The following is a 14,053-nucleotide window of genomic DNA, read 5'->3' as shown; positions in this document are numbered from 1 at the left end:
TGTACAGGATTGTTTTGGCTATCCTGGGTTTTTTGCTTTTCCATATAAAGTTGACTGCCCTTCTTTCCAGGTCTGTGAAGAATTTTGCTGGGATTTTGATGGGCATTGCACTGAATCTGTAGATTGCTTTTGGTAATATTGCCATTTTTTACTCTGTTAATTCTACCTATCCAAGAGCATGGGATATCTTTCTACTTTCTGGTGTCTTCTTTAATTTCTTTCTTCAAAGTTTTAAAGTTATTGTCGTACAAGTCTTCCACTTTTTTGGTTAGAGTTACTCTAGATATTTTATATTATTTGTGGATATTGTGTAGAGTGATGTTTCTCTGACTTTTTTTCAGCCCTTTTATCATCTGAGTACAGGAGGACTACTGAATTTTTGAGTTAATCTTATATTCTGCTACATTACTGAAAGTGTTTATAAGTTGTAGAAGTTGTAGAAGTTCCTTGGTAGAATTTTTGGGGTTGCATATGTAAACTTTCATATCATCAGTAAATAGTAAGAGTTTGACTTCTTCTATTCTGATTTGTAAGCCCTTGTTATACTATTGGTGTCTTATTGCTACAGCTAGGACCTCAAGAACTGTATTGAATAGATATGAAGAGAATGGAAAACTGCCTTTTCCATGATTTCAGTGGCATCACTGTGAGTTTCTCTCCATTTAGTTTGATGTGAGTTGTTGGCTTGTTGTATATTGCCCTTATTATGTTTAGGTATGTTCCTGTATTCCTGCTCTCTCCAAGACCCTTATCATAAGGGGATGTTGTATTTTGTTGAAAGCTTTTTTGGCATCTAATGAGAGATCATATGGTTTTTATTTTTCAGTTTGTCCATATGGTAGATTACAACGACAGATTTTTGTATGTTGAACCATCCCTATATCTCTGGAATGAAGTTGATTTGATCATGATGTATGATAGTTCTAATGTGTTCTTAGATTCGATTTGTCAGCATTTTATTGAGTATTTTATCATTAATGTTCATGAGTGAGATTGGTCTGTAATTCTCCTTCATAGTAAGTCTTTCTGTGGTTTGGCAAACAGGGTAATTGTAGCCTCATAAAAAAATTGGCAATGTTCCTTCTGTTTCTATTGTGTGTAATATTTTGAGGAGTATTGTATTAGTTCTTCTTTGAAAATCTTGTAGAATTCTGAACTGAAACCATCTAATCCTGAGCTTTTTTTGGTTGGGTGACTTTTGATGACTTTTTCTTTTTCTTCCTCAGTTAGAGCTCTGTTTACTTTATCTGGTCTTGATTTAATTGGGATAAGTGATATTTATTCAGAAAGTTGTCTATTTTTTTAAGTTTTCCAATTGTGGGGCACAGGTTTTCAAAATATTACCTGATGATATTTTGTATTTCCTCCATGTCTGTTGTTATGTCCCCCTTTTTATTTCTGATATTCTCTACCTTTTGTTAGTTTGGATAAAGGTTTGTCTATTTTGTTAATTTTCTCAAAGATGCAACTCTTTGCCTCATTGATTCTTTATATTCTTGTTTGTTTCTATTTTGTTGATTTCAGCTCTCAATTTCATTATTTCCTGATGTCTAGTTCTCTTGGATGAGTTTGCTTCTTTTTGTTCTAAAGATTTCAAATCTTCTGTTAATTCACTAGTGTGGGATTTTCCAACTTTTTATGTAGGCATTTAGTGCTATGAACTTTCCTCTTAACATTGCTTTCATTGTGTTCCATAAATCTGGGTTTGTTGTGTGATCATTTTCATTGAATTTTAGGAAGTCTTTAATTTCTCTTTATTTCTTTTTTGACTCATTGATGATTCAGGTGAGCACTGTATAATTTCCATGTGTTTGTGGGCTTTCTGGAATTAGTATTGCTGTTGACTTCTAGTTTTAAACCAAGATGATCTGATAAGATACAAGGGGTTATTCCAATTTTTGTATTTGTTTTGTTACTGAGTATGTGGTCATTTTTAAAGAAGGTTCCATGAGGTGCTGAGGAGAAGGTATATTATGTTTTGTTTGGATGGAATATTCTATGTTAAGTTCATAATATTCTATGTTGAGTCAAAACATCTTTTAGTTCCCTTATTACTCTGTTCATTTTTTGTCTGACTGGCCGGTGCAGTGATGAGAGTGGAGTGTTGAAGTCTCCCACAATTAGTATGTGGGGTTTAATATATTATTTAAGTGTTAAAAGTCTTGCTTTTGAATATGAGGGTGCCCTTGTATTTGGGGCATAGATGTTCAGTATTGAAGTTTCCTTTTGTTGGATTTTTTTCCGTGACTAATATGAAATGTCCTTCTTTGTCTCTTTAGATTGATTTTAGTTTGAAGTCTATTTTGTTAGGATAGCTACACACTTGTTTCTTAGGTCCATTTGATTGGAATATTTTTTCTCAAACCTCTACTCTGAGATGATGTTTGTCTTCGAGGTTTAGGTGTGTTTCAGGTATGCAGAAGAAGGATGGATTCTGTTTTTATATTCAATCTGTTAGCCTGTGCCTCTTTATAGGTGAGTTGAGACCATGTATATTAAGGGACATTAATGGCCACTGATTGCTATCTCCTGTTAAGTTAGCTTTCAGGGTTGGTTATGTTAATTTTTGTGTTTTTCCTTTCTCTGGGATTTGCTACTATGAGACCATCAATTGTCTATTTTTTTTTTTTTGATGTAGCCAACTTCCTTGGGTCAGAGTTTTCCTTCTAATATTTTTATAGGGCTGGGTTTTATAGTGAAGAGGCAAGCAGGCCTGCTTTTCGTCCTTCTTGGCTCCTGCATGGCTAGCTTTATACCCGAAATAGCAACACACAAATTGTATTCTTTTAAACACTGCCTGGCCCATTAGCTCTAGCCTCTTACTGGCTAATTCTCACATCTTGATTAACCCACTTTTAATAATCTGTGTAGCACTATGAGGTGGTGTCTTACTGGGAAAGATTCAGCATGTCTGACCTGGTGGCTGGCTTCTTGGCATTCTACCTCACTGCCTTCTTTCTCCCAGCATTCTGTTTTGTTTACTCCACCTATCTAAGCTGCTGTCCTATCAAAAGCCAAGGCAGTTTCTTTATTAACCAATGAAAGTAACGTATAGACAAATGACCCTCCTCCATCAGGGTTTGTGGCTAGGTATTGGTTAAATCTGGTTTTGTCATGGAATATCTTGTTTTGTCCTTCTATGGTTGTTAAATTTTTGCTGGGTATAGTTGTCTCATCCATGGTCTCTTAATGTCTGCATAATGCTTGCCCATGACCTTCTGGCTTTAATTTTCACCAAAGAGAAGTCAGGTGTAATCCTAATAGATCTGCCTTTATATGTTACTTGGCCTTTTCCCTTTTCAGCTATTAATATTCTTTCTTTATTCTCTTTATTCTGTATGTTTAGTGTTTTGACTATTATGTGGCAAGGACACTTTTTTTTGGATCTAGTCTATTTGGTGTTGTGAAGTTTCTTGTATCTTCATAGGCATGTCTTTTTTTAGGTTGGGAAAGTTTTTTTTTCTATGATTTTGTTAAATATATTTTCTGTGCTTTTGAGTTGAACTTTTTCTCCTTCTTCTATACCTTAATCTTAGGTTTGGACTTCTCATATTTTCCATATTTCCTACATATTTTGGGTTCAGCTTTTGTTAGATTTAATGTTTTCTTTGACTGATGAGTCTGTTTATTGTATCTTCAGAGCTTGAGATTCTTTCTTCCATCTCTGTACTCTGCTATTCATGCTTGCATTTGTGGTTCCTGATCATTTTCTCATGATTTCTGTTTCTATAATTTCCTTGGCTTATATTTCCTTTATAGTCTCTATTTCAGTTTTCAAGTCTTGCATAGTTTCTTTCACATGTTTGATTTCTTTTTCTTTGTTTGCTTTAAGGGACTTGCTGATGTCTTCCATTTTTTTGTTTATCTTTTCCTCCATTTCCTTGATGGAATTTCTCATTTCCTTTTTAAGTGTTTCAAACATTCTCCTGAAATTATGTTTTATGTCATTTTCTTCTGCTTCATCTATATTTGGTTGTTCAAGTCTTGCTGTTGTAGGCTCTTTAGGTGTTAATGGTGTCATGTTGCTCTTTGTAGTGTTGTGTGTGTTCTCATCTTTTCCTCTAATAGGTGTGTTTGAAGCTGTCAGTAAATCTGTTGATTAATCTTCTAGGTGCCAGTGAATCCAAGGTTCAGATGGTTGCTTCTCATGGTACAGTTAATGCCATGCTTTTAGTTACCTCTTTGGTCACTGGAGGTAGCTCAGCACTCCCCGGTTTTGTTCTACTCCCTTGGAGTTTGCAGTCTCAGTCCTGCTCTAGCCTAGGTTTGTCAGCTTTGACCTGTTTCTGTAAATCCTGGTCCGGAACCACTCCTGAAGAGGTCCCTGGCTTGGAGCTGGTCTGGAAAAAGTCTCTGATTTGGGTCTACTCCCTCGGAGTTCACAGGCTCAGGTGTGCCCAGTCTTGCAGAGGATCTGGCTCATGCTTGCTCCCTCAGAGGTCCCAGATGCATGCTCATATCAGGTCCCACAGAGGTTTATGATTACTGCTTTTTCCCTTTGAAGTACCAAACCAACTCCAGGACGCACAGAGTTCCTGACTCAAGCCTACTCTCTCTGAGGTCCCAGACACAAGCCCAGATCTGCAGGGACCTGGCTCAGACCTAGTTCCTAATAAATACTAGACTCAGGCCCTGACCCACAGGGGTCTTGGCTTAGTTCTACTCCCTTGAAGATCCCAGATTCACCTCCAGACCCTCAGCAGTCTCTGGCTCTGGCTCACTCACTCAGTGGCTGTTCCTTTGTTCCTGTTCGTGTGAAGTTCCCTGTCTTTGGTCAGCTCTGGCCTAGGTAACTGGCTCAGTCCTGATCTGCCAATGTCCCTGAAGAGCATCTGAGCCTGTTCCCATGGAGCTTGCTTCACATAATTTGAAAAATGTAGAATATGAATATTCTGTCATTGATTGAAAAATCACTTTAATTCTTTTTTCAAATTTGAATATTTCTTGTTATTATAAAGAAGTACAAACTATCGTTTATTAGTGGAGCACTCCTTTAAATATTGATTTAGATTTCTTACTACTATGTGAACAAAAATTTTAATCTTTCTCTATAGAAATATTTTTCTGAAGAGTACTATGTATATTATTTCCTTTTGTGATTCTGTCTTGTTAAAAAAAATAGTGACACTAAAATTTCATGGGGACATGTAGGGTAGTCTCCTCATTCCAAAATCTTTCATTTGATAATATTTATTTCTGTGTGACAAATTGTTCTTCACATGTTCAGGTTTCAAAATACAGTAAAATTTAAGGAGTTATTTTAATTAAGTCAAGAGAGAGAGAGAGAACAGCAAATAACAGGTGTCAAACTTAATAAAAAGGTGGAAACTAGTACTTTAGTACTTAGAATTTGCAGAAAGACTTATCTAAAGCATAGGCAAAGACCTAAGCATCTATTTTCTGAATGATTTAGGTCTATTGGCATGTATGTAAATCCCAGGAGAATTTTAATTGGCTCTAAAGATATTCAGAAATGTGAAAGAAAGCTAGGAAAACCCACAAAATGTTTTAATGAATATGTTCATGACACCAATTATGAGCATAGTTTTTTACTTGCCATGTCTCTTGTAGGTCATAAATATTTAAATATTTAAATTATTATTAGAGGAGCCAGAGTAATTAGATTAGTTACACTTTAAAATAAAATTATTTTGTCAAAACCATAAAATTATTAAGCAAAATTTGATAAGGAGTATGGCTATTAAGCCCTCCTGGCTACACAGTCTGGGGATGGATTAGTTGACAATAATCAGAGATACATAGTCTGACAAAGGGTTGTATAGGAAAAAGAAATAAAATGATTCATCTAGAGAAGAGTACTAAAATAATATTAGAATATGAACCTCTCTTTTTGTATCACATAAACTTCTTTGATAAACAACTCCTCCCCAACTGGAGCAACTGTGCTGCAAAGGTCAGAGCTAGAGAAATGGACCAAGCATTTTGTCATAGAGGAACCATGAGTGTCTAAACAAAAGGCATTGAACTCCATACACTGTTGAATTTTAGGTTCGTTTTAATTTGATTGTGACTATATCCTTGTTATTCCCCTTGATAAGATTATATGAAACTTATTTTTGACCTTCAGGAATCCCTCACTGAGAGACTTTTGCATTTTAGAGCAACTGGATTTTATAAACATTTAGGAGTTTGGGGGAGAAATTGGATATTTGAGAGAAAAACAGTTCACACAAACTTGGAATATGGAAGAGAGTTGGATTTTTAAAGAGATTAAACTTTTTAAACTGCTTGAATTTTTAAAGATTGGAGGATTTTTAAAAGTTGGGGAATTTTATATTGGGATATTGATATTAATATGAGATCTTGGAAATGAACAATAGGAGAAAGGTTACAACTGAACAGTAAAAGGTTTGTCAAGTTGGCCTGGGGTCAGTTTTTCTGGTTGTTTGTTGACAATTTTAAACAATGCTAGATATATCTGATAAAATGGAATCTGCAGTGAGAAGTAAGACTGGCCTGTAGCTTAATCTGTCGAAAATTGCCTTGATTAATGACTGATGGATGTAGGCTTAATCCTCTGTGGCAACCCTCTGTGGGTAGTGCTACTCCGGGGCCATGATGCACGCACACATACACACACACACACACACACACACACAAAAGAAAGAAAAAAAAAAACTGAGAAAGCCATAGAAGGCAATAAGAAGCATTCTTCAATGATGCTTTGTTTCTTGTTTTAGGTTCTTCACTTGAGTTTCTTTCTTGAATTCTCTTTAATATGTGCTATGACCAGGCACACCATGCACACAACTGTCACACCTCGTGTCCTTCAGTGCGAGTCACCAGTTGCACAGGCCATCTCTGAGCAATGAAGAGAACTTGAAAGTGTTTGGGAAATGCAAGAATCCCAATGGCCATGGGCACAACTATAAAGATTGATCCTTTTATGGGATTGGTTATGAATTTGACAGACCCAAGAATACACGGAGCCATCATGAAGCCCCTTGATCACAATAACCTGGGCCTGGATGTGCTGTATTTTGCAGATGTTGTAAGTACGACAGAAAATGTAGCTGTCTATATCTGGGATACCTCCAGAAACTCCTTCCTAGAGGAATTCTTTATAAAGTAAAAGTGTATGAAACTGACAACATTGAAGTATATAAAGGAGAATAGATCTTAGAGTTAAATTATAGAAAGGCTAATTGCTTTTCATATTTGACAGCTCTTTGTTCCTTTAAAATATCCAGCAGTCACCACATACTTGTGTCTCTACATTGTGTTCTGGATTGCCTGAGCCTTAAAATATCTGTAAGTTCCACATTTAAATTTATTTAAATATCAAACTTTCAATATATTCTGAATATATTTTTAGTGAGGAAGCAGGAAACAGCTGAGAATTGAATCAGGGCCTCACCCAAACCAAGCATGCTCAACGACATCCATTCCAGTCCTCTCAGTGCCAATTAGAAGTCTGTTGTCTAGAGATTAAAAATCATTTCATTCTCAGCAAAATGTTTTGGTGTGGAATTATTTAGAGACAAAATAAACACATTTTCACTATTTAAAAAAAATAGATGTTCTATGATCAGGACATAGATGCAGAAATAAACCCTTTCCTCTCCAGTTAGTTTTTTGTCATGGTGTTTTATCAAAAGAGTAGAAATCCTGACTATGACAAACACCAAATAATATTAAAATGAAAGAATAAATTATTAGAAAGATACCTGCTTCAGTATTCTTCTATAAATCTGTCATTTCTATTAAACAGGTGTTTGAATGAAATTAACTGTTTTGCATTTTCTGCAAGTATAATATTCCACAATTAGCTCTTCCTCTACATGCTCAGATTAAATATTTCAGCAATGCTATAAGCTCTGTGTTCACAACTTTATTAAATATTCTACTTGATTCTCAAAATCAGATGTCTTTAATGCACTTGTCTTCTTTTCACATGGCAAAGTTAAATTGCTCTACTTAAAACTGCACTAATTTGGGGCTGGAGAGATGGCTCAGTGGTTAAGAGCATTGCCTGCTCTTCCAAAGGTCCTGAGTTCAATTCCCAGCAACCACATGGTGGCTCACAACCATCTGTAAAGAGGTCTGGCGCCCTCTTCTGGCCTTCAGGCATACACACAGACAGAATATTGTATACATAATAAATAAATAAATATTTAAAAAAACTGCACTAATTTGCAAATTAGTATGAAATCAATAAAATTAGTTATTGTACGTAGATTAATTCTTCTGTCTTTATATTTTGGAAAACTGTATTTTGTTTTGCTTCTCTGGCTTGGGTTTTAATTTCTGAAACTCTGAACAAGTATTCAATATTTTAAAGTTATATGTATTCACAAATCTTGGTGAAGGTGTTATAGATTTCAGAATTGTGTTTTGAAAATAGGTGCATTACGTAAGCTTGAGCCAAATTAACTTGCTTTGGCTCTTTTAAGAACAGCGATTCCAAATAGTGTTAACCAAGTAAATTACAATATAATTTATAAGAGTATTTCAAACAAAAGACAAATAGAGTAGTCTGTGCTATGCACTATTATTCCATTATGCTAAAAGAGCAAAGCAAAGCAGGATTCCATGTAGAATTAATTAGTAACAATATTGCAAGAAAAAGTCAATTTATTCCTTCAACCATGGCATACTTCTGTCAAGCCTCTATTCATTCTCATAAAAGATTATAGGGAAGATGCAACAGTGATGATATGCTTATTCATTACCCTGAAAAGCCTATTTCAGTAAAACGGATATCTAATCAAGTAATACACAAAGTTGTTAAAATACACTTCCATGATTTGTGAGGGGGAATTTACTGTTTTTTGTATTAACTTGTAGATTTATTTTGCTTAATATTTTAATGGAAACTTTTACTTTTATTGAATTTAAGGTTAAACACACATACGCACACACACACACACACACACACAGTATTTGTAGTCCAGTTTGCATTGGTATGTGGCAGATAGCCTGACACAATGACTCCTAAGTTCTAAACAAATTCAACATAAAAACAAAAGGTGTGCTAAGGTCTTCCACTTTTACCCCAAACAAAAGATGGCCAAGAATTACCTGCATGAAATAAGAACTTTCAAGCAGCTTCAAATTCAACAAGGATACATTTATTGGTATAAACTCGTGAATTTTCAGCCATTTGTTCGATTTCCCCTTGCTTTGTCTTTGGTAAATCCAACCTATATACAGAGTGAAAATATGCACCCATCGCCCTGCTCCATCTAGTAGAAGAAGCTTCCAGAAATAACTGGAGGCAAAGAAACAATTGGGGAAACAAACCAGGACACTAAACATGCTGAGATATAATGTAGAGGTGTCCTTTAAATGAAGACAGGCTTTATCTTTAAATTTGTAGGGCTTTAAGTGGTTGATGATTGTGTTAGGGTTTTCATTGCTGTGAAGAGACTCAATGACCATGGCAATTCTTATCAAAGAAAACATTTGATTTGGGCTGGCTTACAGTTCAGAGGTTCAGTTCATTATTTTCATAATGGCATGCAGACAGACATGCACTGGGAAAGAGCTGGGGGTTCTCTATCTTGATCCACAGGCAACAGAAGTAGTCTGTGTCCCACTGGCTAAGCATGGTCTTATAAGACGTCAAAGACTGCCTCCAAAATGACACACTTCCTCCAACAAGGCTACCATAGTGTCAGTCCCTGTGACCAAGCATTCAAGTCCATTGGGGCCATATCTATTTAAACCACCACATGAAGTTGACCAAGTATCAAATGCATCCACCACAGTGAGTTTAACTCCAGTGGTCTGTTAGTAGTTTTTCGGAAAAACTTGAAGTTCGGGTTGTTTTTCTTATATCAGGAGTTGTAAATATAAACAAAAACAAACACTATGGGTCAACAATATATTTGGAAGTTAGTAAAGCCTTATAAACAAAACAAACGTGGGCCTAAACAGGGAATAGAAAACTTTATATGTAAGGTGAAGTTGGTGAGAAAAGTAAGAAGGAAAGTAAAATAAAGAATTAAAATCAGCCTCAGAGAGAAAATCTGTGTTGCCAGAGTGGTGGATCACAGCACAAGAAAATCAATACCAACACCTTTGAAATATAGAGCAAATGGGTATTAGGGTAAAAATACCAAAAAAATACCAAAAAAAAAGTCTAAACATGGTAACGATTGAGGAGGAGAATAGTTACTTCAAGAGAGTATTAAGGCTTTGCCAAGAAAGAAAAAACAAGACTTTTGGGGACATGGAAGACAATACAACATGAAATAAAATAGCTTAAGCCTTGAAGATAATTTCCTAATTTGATTTTTATCAAGTTTCATAGTAAAAGAGAAATTAATTAAAAAAACACTATTTACCCAAAACATTCTAATGTCATAATAATGAGTATTCTAATGTCAAACTTGCAAGAGATGGCAGGTAGTTACTAGAAGAGAATGAAAATGAATGGAGGATAAACATGTTACCTCTAACAGCAGCATAGAGTTTACTGATGAATATCTTGCATATCACCATAGAACCTTCATCTGGCGATGGATGAAGATAGAGTCAGAAACCCACACTGGAGCACTGGACTGATCTCCCAAGGTCCAAATGAGGAGCAGAAGGAGAGAGAACATGAGCAAGGAAGTCAGGACCACGAAGGGTGTGCCCACCCACTGTGACGGTGGGGCTGATCTAATGGGAACTCACTAAGGCCAGCTGGACTGGGACTGAGGGAGCAAATGTGATCAAACCGGACTCTCTGAACGTGGCTGACAAGGAGGGCTGACTGAGAAGCCAAGGACAATGGTACTGGGTTTTGATTCTACTGCATGTACTGGCTTTGTGGGAGCCTAGTCTATTTGGATGCTCACCTTCCTAGACCTGGATGGAGGGGGGAGGACCTTGGACTTCCCACAGGGCAGGAAACCCTGACTGCTCTTTGGACTGGAGAAGGAGGGGGAGGGGGACTTGGGGGAGGGGGACGGAAATGGGAGGAGGGGAGAAGGTGGAAATTTTTAATAATAAATAAATAAATAAATAAAATAATTGGGATAAAAGAATTGTTGAAGAGTATTGAAGAGGTAATTGTGATTCTAGAAATGAATGACCACACATTGTAAAGCTACAATGAATGCACACAATCTCATCATTATACATTTTAAATATATTAATAACAAATAAAATACACGTGAAGAAACATCCAATAAAGTACAAATTATTGTTTAAAATGAATAATTAGCTATAAAAATAAAAGAGATCATTACTTCTCAGATTTAAGTAAATCTACAAATTGTAATTTATAAATATATAAATAAATATACCAAAATAGTTATAGACATAAAAACTTTTAAATCAATGATAGTAAATTTCTAGCAAATATATATGTGTGTGTGTGTGTGTGTGTATGTATGTGTCTGTGTGTATAAAATTGTACTTACCCATCTAAGCTAAAAGATTATTGAATGCCAAAGAACGTATAATTTAGAAAATATAAATATCATTTTTGTGTAGACTGCAATTTCAAAGTACAAGTAATTAAAGGTAGGATTTATTAACAGATGATTAAACTTAATCCTCCAACATTTTTACATCTAAATGTGGTTTTGTGAATATATTAAATCAGAATAAATTGACTGCATTAATGGGCAATCTTTAAAGTAATTTAACAAGCAATACAGAAAGTTAAAGAAATACCTTTGACCACATATTCTTTCCATAAATATATTGACTAACTAAACACATTTGAGTATTATCTCTGTAAGACAACATTCTATATTTTCCTGTACTATGCCATGGAATGAAGTCCACAGTAACTTTTACCTGACCCAGAAGAACAAAAACAAGAGACAGGAGACTGAGTGTGATGGTTTGGATGACAATGGCCCTCAATGGCTCATATACTTGAATGCTCCATCATCAGGGGTGACACTACTTGAGAAGGATTAGGAATTGTGGCTCTGTTGGAGAAGGTTTGACCTTGTTAGAGGAAGTTTACCATTGAGGATGGACTTTGAGGTTTAAAAAGACCAATCCAGTTCCAATGTCACTTTCTTCTGCCTGCAGATCTGAATGTAGAACTCTCAAATACTTCCCTAGTACCATGTTTGCCCACATGCTGCTGTGCTCTGCACCATTCTGGCAACAAACTAAACCTACGAAACTCCAAGCAAATCCCAATTAATTGTTTTCCTTTATAAAAGTTGGCATGGTCATGGTGTCTCTTCACAGCAATAGAACACTAACTAAGACATTGAGCCTTATTTCAAAAACGGAACTCAAAAAATGCCACGTATAGAAACTTAGAGTCAATGTCAGCAGACCTTTAAGGGTGCTGGTTTTATTTTCTAAATATTCACAGTTATAAAGAGGTGCAAGAATTTTAGGTAGTGGCATAATAATAAATAAATCTGTGGCCTTTTCATTCCAGGAAGGAAACAAGATATGCTTCAGGGTTAAATAGTCTATATGATTGCAATATCTACTTTTATATTTAATAATAAGCCATTAATGAGTATAATGTTAAGTAACTGGTTGACCTCAAAAAGTCATTTTACTTTTCAAATCAAATCTTTTCCCCATTAATAAGTCTAGTAAATGATTTCCCTTTTTATTTGTGCTTAAAACCTTTTTCTCTTTTTAAAGTGGAATCAATGATATAAGCAAATAGGTGTATATATCAACATAATGCAAGTATATTGTTTTATGACAAGTTCGACTGTTGTTAAAAATTGTGTTGCATTGAAAGGACACAAACTGTTACTCATATTACTTATGTGTTTAGAGAATTTAGAGGCCTGGCGGTGGTGGTGCACGCCTTTAATCCCAGCACTTGGGAGTCAGAGGCAGGCGAATCTCTGTGAGTTCGAGACCAGCCTGGTCTACAAGAGCTAATTCCAGGACAGGCTCCAAAACCACAGAGAAACCCTGTCTTGAAAAAGCAAAAAAAAAAAAAAAAAAAAGAGAGAGAGAGAGAAAATTTAGATATGACACATAATAAGAGAGTAAATTTTGAGTTGAAAGAATCAGTCATATACATCAACATAAATAAAAACATTATAAATACCATAGAAATCATAACCCAAATTTGAGCTAAAGAGCAAAACTTATATTTGAGATATATTGGATTTCTTGCTCTAGATAATTCCAACTGTAGAGCTCCACACTACATAATGAAACACAAATCAAACTTCTAAATACACACATTTATTTTTCCTTTAGCGGAACCTGGGTGTTTGGAGTTGGCTTTCTCCTTGTGTTCCTAGAAGTGCATTTTTTACAGAAGCTTTCTGAGGTTGATATGGAACTTAAGTTCAAGATCAACTTAACTTAGGCCTAGAGCCCAAGACCTGAAAATTTCCTTCTTAGTCATTGTCCAGTGGAATGGACATATATCGGTATAGTATGGAGGATGGGGGCCACCTGGCTAGCTTAACCCCTGAAATAATTACATAGAAACTATATTAATTAAATTACTGCCTGGCCCATTATATCTAGCCTCTTCTTGGCCAACTCTCACATACTGATCTAACCCATTTTTACCAATCTGTGTAATACCAAGAAGTCATGGCTTACCAGGAAAGACTCAGCATGTCTGACTCTGGCTATTCCATGGAGGCTCTCTGCCTCTGTTTTATTCCTCCCAGCATGCAGTTCTCTTTTCCACACCTATCTAAGTTCTGCCCTATCAAAAGGTCAAGGCAGTTTCTTTATTCAACCAATGAAGGCAACACATAGCTAGAAGAACCTCCTACATCATATTCCTCTTCAAGGTATAGCTGATTGCCTGTGTTCTTCTAGAGAATGCTATTCTCTGCTGCAGTAGCTATCAGGAATTGGGAAAGGAAATAATATTAAACTGACCTTGGTACCCCTTTCATTGAGCATAATTGGTACCCCTTTCATTGAGCATAATTTTTTCTAAATTGTTAGTTGTTGTGAAGTTATTCGTGTAATATGTTTTGTGGCTTAGCCAAGAATATGTTTCAGTGAGGGCAAACGTAGGAAAACTTCTGCAAATTTGTTCATATCACTCTGAATTTAGCTTCTCCATGTATATGGCTTGGTAATTGAAGATATAGTGATGATAGGAATGTAGAATATAGGCAATAGAGTGTTG

General features: G+C 35.7%; 1 pseudogene; it reads left to right on the top strand.

Annotated features, from left to right (window-relative positions):
* The first annotated feature begins 6,871 nt into the window (after positions 1–6,871).
* Positions 6,872–7,137, top strand: LOC130870292 (6-pyruvoyl tetrahydrobiopterin synthase-like; annotated as a pseudogene).
* The last annotated feature ends 6,916 nt before the right edge of the window (positions 7,138–14,053 follow it).

Source organism: Chionomys nivalis, chromosome 2 (assembly GCF_950005125.1).
Source record: "Chionomys nivalis chromosome 2, mChiNiv1.1, whole genome shotgun sequence".
Lineage (NCBI taxonomy): Eukaryota > Metazoa > Chordata > Mammalia > Rodentia > Cricetidae > Chionomys > Chionomys nivalis.
The sequence above is the reverse complement of the archived record's forward strand: the minus strand, read 5'-3'. Positions and strand labels throughout refer to the sequence as shown.